Consider the following 10,963-nt stretch of genomic DNA (forward strand, 5'->3'; position numbering starts at 1 on the left):
CTGTGCTTCTACCTATGACTATCCATCACTGTAGTTGGCTGATGTTCATCGATTTCTATGCTCCACATATTATTCCTCAAAGTCAAAAGTTGTTTAGGCCAAACTTAACCAAATAGGGTACAAAAGTAATTTTTTGTGGACTATAATAAAAATGTGGGTGTCATTCCCAAGTGTGATAAGCTTATATCTCCATATAATAGTGCGAATAGGCCTACTTAAACTTTTTGTTGTGCTTATTACATAAAGATTCAACACATTTCAGTTAAATGAGCATATTGTCTAACAATGTGGATTTGTATATCAAAAGCTCTTGATCTTCAAAATTATTTATTTTCTCTTTGATAACGATTGCTAGGTGGAATTCCATTGACTCTATTATTATTACGAGCATTAGTATCACAAATCGTGATACCGTACTATAATACCTCTTTGTTTGGCTGGGAACAACTACTTTGTTTAGCCTATAATCTATCAACGTTTGAATTACATTCCGATAGTCGAATATCATTCAATGATACGATTTGTGATACTAATGCTCGTTAATAGGGAGACAGCCACTCGGACGACGGAGCGCTCGGACGACTTTGTAAACAAACCATTTACCACTCTGTCGACATTGTAAACAAACTATATATAGCTAATCCATGACGTAGGCAGCTCTCAGCGCTCCAGGTGGAATAATTTGCTTTCAAAATATGTAGCTCTATGAATCCCTTGTTCCAAGCTTCGTTCTCCAAAAAAGGCGCGCAAATATCATAACCAAATTCAGAGTATGATTAACTTTTAAACTTTTGTTTAGAAAATTCAGAACACATTTTGAAAGTATAATTTTTCAATATATTTTTTCAAGCTTTCAAAATGTATTTCCATTTTTGTCAAGGTATTCTTTACACAAATCAAAATATATGACTTGTGAATATTAAATTCACAGAGGTGCTAGAATGGAATAGGATAATATATTAATCAATAACACAGATATGAATGAATTTAAATTAATTTTACTTAGCAAACATATAATATTATTTGCTACAACTGTATTTGCTTACTTCGTAATACCTGTCTTACAGACAGTAGTTTCATACACTTGAATACTTGACCAAGATGAAATATACTCACTTGAAATGCATTTCAGTTCTCTCAAACGCGATTCCTATTGTCCTGCTAGTGTCATCCCTCACTCATCCACCATTACCCTCCATAACATTGTCACAAAACACCATATCAATTCTATCCACTGTCCTCAGTAACTTGATCTGAAAAATAAATTGATATCAGTACCAGAAATTTAATATGATTTTCTTCTATCTCGGCAGCCACCAACATTTGTGCCATTAATTGTATCAAAATTGTATTCCAAGAGCAGTATATCACGACTTATACAAGGGCTTATAACTCTCCAACAATGCATCGTAAAAACTGATGCTTATCGCAGGTTTGTAGAGCATTGAATTCTCTTTGAAATGATGTATTATTTCACTATTCCAATTGAATCAAAATTGTATTCCAAGAGCAGTATATCACGAATTATACAAGGGCTTATAACTCTCCAACAATTCTCTTTGAAATGATGTATTATTTCACTATTCCAACTTTTTCTTTCATTGTCATAGCAGCTTTAATGTAGGGGGTGAAATTTTCATTGCTGCAAAATTGATCGTTTGAAAATGTCATTTGAAGTGTCTGTGGAACAATTTTGGATTTTGCAGCTTAATTTGGACCAGTTAGTGAGTGAACATACCGAAAGTGTGCATCTTTATCATCCCCTCTGCTGAAGGTGTGGAACCGCTGAGTTGACACTTGTTTCAGCAATGGAAATTTCACCCCCTGAAAGCATCAGAATGCATTCTGACTCTAAAATTTAAAAATGAAGGATATGTCAATCATCAATATAATACACGCTCAAGAAGAGCGTATGCACTTCAACAACATAGAAGACAATTCTTTGAGAAACGTCCTTCCTACATGGGAGCTAAGTTCTTTAACCAGCTACCAATTAATATCAGAGAGAAGGATGGTGCGATTTTCAAAAATGAATTGAAAAGATATTCAATTTCGATTAGTCCTCATTCTACACAAGACTTTCTCAACTGATTATTGTGAATTATTGTTAACTATTTTATTATTTTATGACACTATTTATATTGTAAAAATGCAATGATAAATAAAGAACTATTTGATTTGATTCGATTTGACCCCGCAGTTCTGTTTAGGGTATTAAGGAGGTAAACATATCAAAAGTCCCCACTCCTACCCCCTGTGCTAAGGTGGTATGGGTGATTCAAAGATACATTTTTTTGATTTCTCGCATATAAATCGAAAACTATGTAACTTACGTACATAATTGTTATTTACAAAATTGAAGCTTACATAATTTCCTACAATATTCAAAACATTTTACACCTTCAAGAGCGGATATCTCGAAAACTAGAGAAGATACCGTATAGAAAAAGTTGTGAGATGAATATTGTAGGAAATTATGTAAGTTTCAATTTTGTAAATAACAATTATGTACATAAGATACATAGTTTTCGTTTATATGTGAGAAACCAAAAAATGGTACCTTTGAACCACTCACACCCCCTTAGCACAGTGGGTAGGGGTGGGGACTTTTTTTACCTCCTTACTACGTATGCATGTGAGCATAAATTGAATCTTCATTTAATAAATATTATTTATAATATCATGAATAATTTCGTTATTTCTAATTAAATAAATTGACATCAGATGTTAATTAATTTTTATGTATGTATCTTAGATTAAGTGTAGTAGCATATACTTATATTTATTTTTTGTAAAGCTTTTTTGTATTTTGTTTTTGGCAAATAATATTCATTCATTCAATTAGTTTAAGTATACTGCTTGATAGGCCATAAATTAATAGTTAATACTGTTACAATTGACTTGACAGTTAGTAGTAACAGTTGATAACAATTGTAAGAGAAGCATTTTAAAGTCACCTCAAATAGTACTTACGTTTGATATGACGGGCAAATGCTTTTCTCGAAACCAGAAATATTGAATAAGAAGGTGATCACATCATACAAGGTAGACCTGAAAAAATATCTTAATTCAGGTTTCCGAAAATGTAACACTCTTGTAAAAAATGATAACTTATTACTCTTGAAAGTTTTAAATTTATGGAGATGAATTCAACAGATTTCTTTCTCTCTTTGAAATTCAATGGATGGGACAGGAATAATTTTATCTGTCCGCCAGTTTTATTGGACACGGGAATTGCAGTAAACTGAAAAAATTAGGCGAACCAAAACTTATGATCTCTTGATCATGTGATCCTCAAAGGATCACAAGGTGAAACACTAAACAAATAATGAATACAACTTGCAGCTTAGTGAAAAATGGTAGGAATCATTTTCTTTAGCTCACGCATGGATTTTCAGAATTACCGTAACTAAAATCTCAGTAATCACATTTTTATGAATAGGTTCGCAAATTTATTTAATGGATTAAATTTTATATTATTAAAAAAATTATATTCAAATTATGAATACTTATAAAATTGTTATGTACTAATTGTATGAAACAATAATTTTTTTGTAACATTAATTTCATTTGATAGAGTCCTGTTGAAAATATAAAATTTTCTGAGCTGTCGGGGGGCCATGGCCTCTATGGACCCCCCCTGGAGCCGCCACTGCCTCTAGGCACTCATTTTTATAGTTATACAGCAAGTTAATGAACATTCCGTTCTATTATATTAGTTTTAGTATGCTGCTTGATAGGCCATAAATGGTTAATAGTAACTGTTACTATTGATAACTATAACTCAATAGTTAATAGTAGGTGTTGATAATAATAATTGTAAAAGAAGCATAATGTCTCCTCAAATATTACTTACATTTGAAATTATGGGAAAATGCTTTCCTCAAAACCAGAAATATTGAATAAGATAGTCACATCATACAAGATAGACCTGAAAAAAAAAATCATTTTGATTTACAGCTTCTAGACAATTCTTACTGTTTCAATAGGCCTTATTTCAATAATGACACAAACACACAAAATCTTCAAACCCTATTTAATTTTATGTAGCCTATGACAGATACATCTTGTGTTTACAATAAGATTGACCATGATATAATATAGTTTAAAAAAATTATATAAGTAATTCAATACCTACAAAGTAACTCATTAACCAAAGCAATTGTTCATCTCATTCTAAGTGATCATAGACTGTAAAATTCTTCAACTGATATATTATTTACTAGCCGTCAGGCTCGCTTCACGAGCAAAGGAATATTTTTATTAGTAAAATTTCTAAAAGCTATTGGCTATAATATGAACAGTAGGATCCCTAAAAGTGGGCTAGTCCAACAATAGTAAACAAAAATATATAAAAGTGAGGCCATCTTGATCAATTTAGTGTTTTCTATTCTTTCTTTCTACTTAGAAGATTTCATAATTCATGTCTCACCTTTTGTACAATATATTATATTATAAATAAATTAATCTTACTGATTAGAAAAAAATTCTAGCCTAAGCCTAACACTGAGTTACCTGTGTTGTTGTTGTTGTTAACCTCACTGTGTTGTTATGTTAACCACATAAATAGTAAAAATTATTGTAATATAAATCTTGTTTTACTATACACGTTACTAAACTTTAAAACTAATTTTCAACTTGAAATTTTAATAAAATATCACATCGAAGCTTTGGACGAAAAGAATCCATTGCTTTGTTTATGATGAAAATAATTTAGTTTAATATAGAAACAAGTAGAAAAATGTAGAGAGACAAAGCTGGTAAGAATGTTATAGGCAGCGCTAGTATCAATCTTCAAAACGTCACGGATCTAGTGTATATGCTATAATATAAAATGATGACGTTCCGTACTCATACATTCAAGCAGGCTTTTGCAGCTCTTGAGTATGATTTTTCATTTTTAAAGTTTAAAAACGGATTTGAATGAGTATTAGGGCTATTAGTATTAGATCACAACCTTTTCTCTTGAATATTGTGATGTATTTGTCATGATCATTTTGTAAAAATACGACCGAAAAATGGTGATGTATTGTGTTGCATTTGGTTGCAAGAATGGGCATGTTAAAGGAAATGAAATACCATTTCACAGGTAAGTCAAACATTTTTATTCTGTTAATTAATTTGAAGAAATCTTTTTGTTTTACATAGGTACATTTCCAATACTTCTTTCTATATTGATCAGTTTATTTGACCAAAAATAAAACAACAAATTTGGTTATATTCCTAGTAAGTTATACCGTACTGTGATAGTTTCTATGTTTATTGAAAATTTCGGCCTACTTTATAGCATCTAAAATAAAAAACATAGTTGAAGAACAAATTAATCCTTATTCAAAAAAGAATAAATAATATCCGATGCAGAAATTGTGAATGTTTCCCTACAAAGACTATCATTCATTCTATCACACATTCTATGTGATGTAATTTATGGATATAATTTGGTGTTAAGCATCAGCATATAATAAATATAGTATATTTATCATAATAGTATATGGTATATTATGTAGGTAGGCGTATCATACATTTTATGTATAATGTATATATAAATTTAGTGTAAGTAGCAGCATATAATACTAATAGAATCTAATAGTATAATACTATAATCTAATAGAATCTATAAGTACGAAAAAATAAACATTTATGAATTTTGTGTAAACACAGCTTTACAATAATGATTAATAATTCTGTGTTATCATCATGAGATGACATAATTCATTTTAGGTACCTACTTTTATTTTGAAAAATATGATATTGCTATCAGCTGAATTGTAATTAATTTTTGAAATTTTCCCATTTCAAATAAATTTAATAATTGTTCAATTTACAATTATAAAATAATTTTATGTGTTTAATTATATGTGTATTATTGTTTATATAATTTATAATTATAAAATAATTATTATTTAGCATATTTTACTGTTTGCTTATCATATGGTCATAATTATAATACAATTGATATAATGTTTCTTCATAGATTTCTTTGCATCATTTCTGAAACTCCCACACTGATTTGAAATGTTATCAGAATACCTAGTATATTGCTATCATTACATAATTTAATAATCCTGTGTTATTGAATCATCATAATTTATTTTATTTACCTACTTTCATTGTGAAAAATGTGAGATGGACTATGAGCCTGTTTTTTCATTCCAATCATTTCATGACAGTTTATATTTGTCCTTGTTAAATAAATAAAAATAAATAAATAATACGCTTCTCTTAAATCTGGCCCAAAGTTATTCCCATGCTTGTGAAAAGTTGACAATACTAAAACTACAGCAGTCACAAATAAAAAAATTCTTTTCTTTATTAATATTCAACCTATTTCATTATTTTTGCTCTCAAAAAGTTAACAATGAACTGTTTAATGAAGGAAAAATAACGCTTCCATGGAATAAGACATACAATATAGAAATAAAATAGAAATTGAGACTGTGCAATGCATTCTCCCATAAGAGCCAATGCGTAACAAAATGAACGAATCCCACAGCAATGCGGGTTGCCTATCTTTACCAGCTGCCTCACTTTTTTTGTGTTGCTAGTCCATTCCAGTTAGTTTAGAGTTCACTGACTATTACAATGCGGCGCTTCCTAACAAGATGGCGGATTTTGGCGTCAGGGACTAGCCAAGTTTCCTTATTGTATGTATACTGTGGTGGCATGCTCCAAAGTTTCATGCTCGTAATAATTAATAGAATCATCTGAATTCCGGTACCGTACCATTGAAAAGTGGCACAACTATAAAGAATGGTGGCCAAAAAATTTCTCCGTCAGAAACTTTGACAGCCTTATTGGTTACTCGAAACAGATGGTGAAACATTATTGAATAGAATATAATATAGCTACGGAGAAACTTCAATAGGATGAAATCAATTCTATCTCGAATCAGCTTTTTGGTCAACGTTTCCGTTTCTTGTGTGTATATTATCTAAAATTATTGGAAAATTTGGAATGATACCAGCATTATAATATCGCCATTTAAAAGCAAAAACCTTAACCTTTCAGCTATCCCTCATTGGATAGAAATTTACAGGCTCATACAGCCTTTTAGGTCAAGTTTAATATTAGAAGAAACTGCAACCCTTTGATATGATGCATTCAATTTATACGGTAATATAACTAGCTTACCTGGCGAACTTCATACCGCCAAAAAGTCAATGTAGGCTATCTCATGTCACACTTGACTTTATTATTTGGTGAATCATGAAATTTATCTGACAATCAATATTTTCATTTACATCTCAGTACGGACTTCCTATTTGCTTAGTCATGTAGCATTTATTATTCCGAAAACATATTCTTCTCAATCAATTGGTAGTAATATCTATCAGTAAAGTGTTGAATTAAAACAAAAAATAGATGGATTAAATATCGGTGTTTCAAAGATAAATTTAATGTTTCCATAGTTGTTAATTGTCAATAGATGGTCCTGGAAATTTGCGATGTACGATGAATTACACAGAATTCCATATTCTTTCCATCTTCCATTTTAGGATGAGTATAAGCTAAGCTAAATTCAAAAAACTCAGTAGTGAATTTGATGATTTGGAACAATATTCGCGTAGAGAATGTATCGAAATACACGGTGTTCCCGAGGCGAGAAATGAAAATTTGCAAAAGCTATTCCAGGATGTAGGGAAAGCAATTAAATTTAAAAAGGGCTACGAGGCAGTCAGCTGTTGTCATCGACTGAAAAAGCGTAACAATCAAGCTACACCTGGGATAATAGTAAAGTTCACGAGGAGGGAGGATGCGGAGGACTTCATTCAGTTGAAGAAGGATAAGGGAGTTCTAACTACACGTGATATTGGTCTGACTGGATCCAATCACATATTCATCAACGCATCGTTAACGGCAAAGCGTAGAGTCCTGTTCGGGAAGGCCAGACAGCTGGTGAAAGCCGCTAAAATCAAATACCTGTGGGTGGATCGAGCTGGAAGAATCAAGGCAAGAGTTGTGGACGGTGGACTTGTATCTGTGATTCAATCGGACGACGATTTGCTGCCCTTTTCTCGATTTGCTGACACTTCGCAATAATTGGTTATTCTAATTGAATAAACTGTAAAATGAACAATCAGTTTGATCTCGTGCTTTGAGTGAACTATTTTGATTGAGTATTCTTGTTATTGTTTATCAGTTTTTATTTATTTCTTGTTTTTATATTGTGTGCATGCATATTTGATGGGCTGTCTCTATTAATAATTAATATTCTTTCTTTGGTTATGAAAGTGAATATGCAACTGCAGGTGAATGGCTCTAACAATCTGTTTGATGTCATGCATGGAATGAATGTTCTTATTATTATTTATTTGTTTTAAATATCTCATAATAGTATTTATCTTGTTTCATTTTTATTGGCTCCCTTTTTTATATTATTTCTTTGCTTATGAGAGTTAATATTCTGCTGCAGGTGAATGGTTTATCAGTCAGTTTGATTTCATGCATTAATGAATTATTTTGAATGAAAGTTCTCATTATTTATCAGTTTTTATATATCTTATATAATTAGCCTATTTTATGCACATATTTAGTGGATCCCCTCATTAATTTTTTTCTATGCTTTGGACATGCAGTTGAGGGTGAATGGTTTTAACAATCGGTTTGATTTCGTGCATTGAGTGAATTATTTTGAATGATTATTCTTATTGTTCAGCAGTTTTTGTATATCTCGTTATTCATATTATGTGCATATTTAGTGGATCTCTTCATTAATTTTCTTCCATGCTAATGAGAGTGAATATGCAGTTGCAGGTGAACGATTTTTATAAATTAGTTTGTTTCGTGCATGGAATGAATTAACACCACTATTATGCACTTGTTGAATAGCTGAACTCGTAATTGCGTACAATCACTATCTCTATCATTTCATTCAGTGTTATCTTGACTGGCTTGTTTTGACTCCTATAAGTTTTCTCTCGTTTCTCGCTTTACAATTTTGTTTATTACTATTGCCTCTTCCTTCATCTTCTGCATTAACAATGAATAATTAAATACTGAAATTTTTGTCTTTTTTATTTTGTTGAATTCTGCATGATTTAAATATTTTTCTATTGAGCGCTAGCTATGTCTGGTTGTGAGTTTGTGTGTGTGTGTGTGTGTGTGTGTGTGTGTGTGTGTTGTGTGTGTGTGTGTGTGTGAGTGAGCGAGGAAAGGAGTATGAGAGAGTGTACATGGTTTGGGGTACTTAGTTATCACAGAGTTTCTATCTATCAAGTTATTTAATTTTGGGTCAGCAAACCCTTGCTTTATTTTGTTTTTTTTCTTATCCATTCCTTCTATGTTTATTTTGGATTTCATTTTTGGTTGTTATGTCTAGATTTAGTTTAGTTTTGTTTACTCAATTATCGGTGATGAGTGCGGAATGGGTTTATCCGTTCATCTTATTCCATATCTTAACTGTTTTTATTCTATTTTAATTTGTACTTTCAATTTTAATAGTACTATTACCATCCAATCATTCTATTTGTTTTTCTTCTATTTATTAAAAATTGTTACTTTCATGGAGAGAGTGAATGAGCAGCATAAATATTTATCAATATACTATCAAAATGTTAGAGGTTTGAGGACAAAGACACACTCATTTCTGACTTCACTCTTGGCTTCTGATTATGATGTTATTGTTATCACTGAGACGTGGTTGTGTAATGGAATCATGGACAGTGAGTTGTTCACCGACTCCTATATTATTTATCGGAGAGATAGGCCACAAGGTATGGGCGGTGGGGTCCTGATTGCTGTTAATCGTAGGGTTCGCTCTAATCTATGTCCCTGTTTAACTCTTGATCCGTACGAGAGTCTTGGTGTCAATATCAACTTTGAGGGTGTTAGCCATACAGTAATCGCTGTTTACATTCCTTGCTCTTCTAGCTTTCAGTACTTCGATACCTATTTGAGTCACCTGGAATCTTGTTATGCAGCTATTGGTGATAAGTTGATCTTTTTGGGGGATTTTAACTTACCTGAAATTACCAATGATAGGTATTGTTTGGAGCTGGGCTCTCCTTCTGCCAGAAGATTGGCCTCTTTCGTTAACTTTTATGAGCTGGCTCTCTGTAATACAGTTCTCAATTGTAATAATCGTATCTTGGACTTGGTCTTTTCCAGCATTGAATTAATGTCGAGCGTTGTGATTATTTCCTGGTTCCAGAGGATGCTCACCATCCATCGCTTGTCATTACAGTTCAGATGTTGTCCACATTTCCTAATTCCCGTTCGAATTGTATTGAACTGTATGACTTCAGGAGGGCGGACTATCTCATGCTTTATACTCAGTTGATAGATTGTCATTGGGAACTTATTTATAATTCTTCTGGATGAAGCTGTTGATATATTTTACAACTTCATCTATGAGTGCTTTGATAATTGTGTGCCAAAGAGGAGGGTCAGGCCGGGAGGCACTAAATATCCACCATGGTTTAATGCTGAAATAATAGGATTAATGAAAAGGAAGGATAGGTGTGCTAAAAAGAAGAGTTTCTCTTTATACCACTTGGAACAATTTAAAAGCTTGAGAACTCGGGTCAAGCAGTTGATTGCTCGGCAATATAGTAACTATATATCCAGGGTGGAGTCGGGTATCAAAAGTGATGTCAAGAGCTTTTGGGGTTTTGTCAACTCAAGGAGAACTAATGGCTCTACTCATGAAGGTATGCATTTGGGTGACCAGGTTTTTGGTTTGCATGATTTGCCGGATGGCTTCGCTCAATATTTTTCTTCAGTTTTTTCTGATGACACACACTTGGCTGATGTCGACGATGGCAACATCAATCCTGGAATTAATATCCCTTCCCTTTCAATTGGTTCTATTGACCTGAGTACAATATTGGCAGCAATAGGTAATCTGAGACCTAGTTCTGGCTGTGGCCCTGACAATGTTCCTGCATTTATTGTAAAGGGTTGTGCTGAAATACTGGGCCCTCCCATGAAGTTCATCTTTGATCTGTCCTTGAGGTCTTCAGTG

The 10,963-nt window shown here is 32.3% G+C and overlaps 1 long non-coding RNA gene across 1 annotated transcript; it reads right to left on the reverse strand.

Annotated features, from left to right (window-relative positions):
- Positions 1-863: 863 nt before the first annotated feature.
- Positions 864-4,724, reverse strand: LOC120351784. Its single transcript, XR_005571525.1, has 5 exons — positions 4,516-4,724; positions 3,857-3,931; positions 2,974-3,051; positions 1,739-1,824; positions 864-1,253 (listed from the first exon to the last, which is right to left on the reverse strand). It is a non-coding gene; the product is annotated as an uncharacterized LOC120351784 (long non-coding RNA).
- Between the last annotated feature and the right edge of the window lie 6,239 nt (positions 4,725-10,963).

Source organism: Nilaparvata lugens, chromosome 6, assembly GCF_014356525.2.
Source record: "Nilaparvata lugens isolate BPH chromosome 6, ASM1435652v1, whole genome shotgun sequence".
In the NCBI taxonomy this organism is placed as follows: domain Eukaryota; kingdom Metazoa; phylum Arthropoda; class Insecta; order Hemiptera; family Delphacidae; genus Nilaparvata; species Nilaparvata lugens.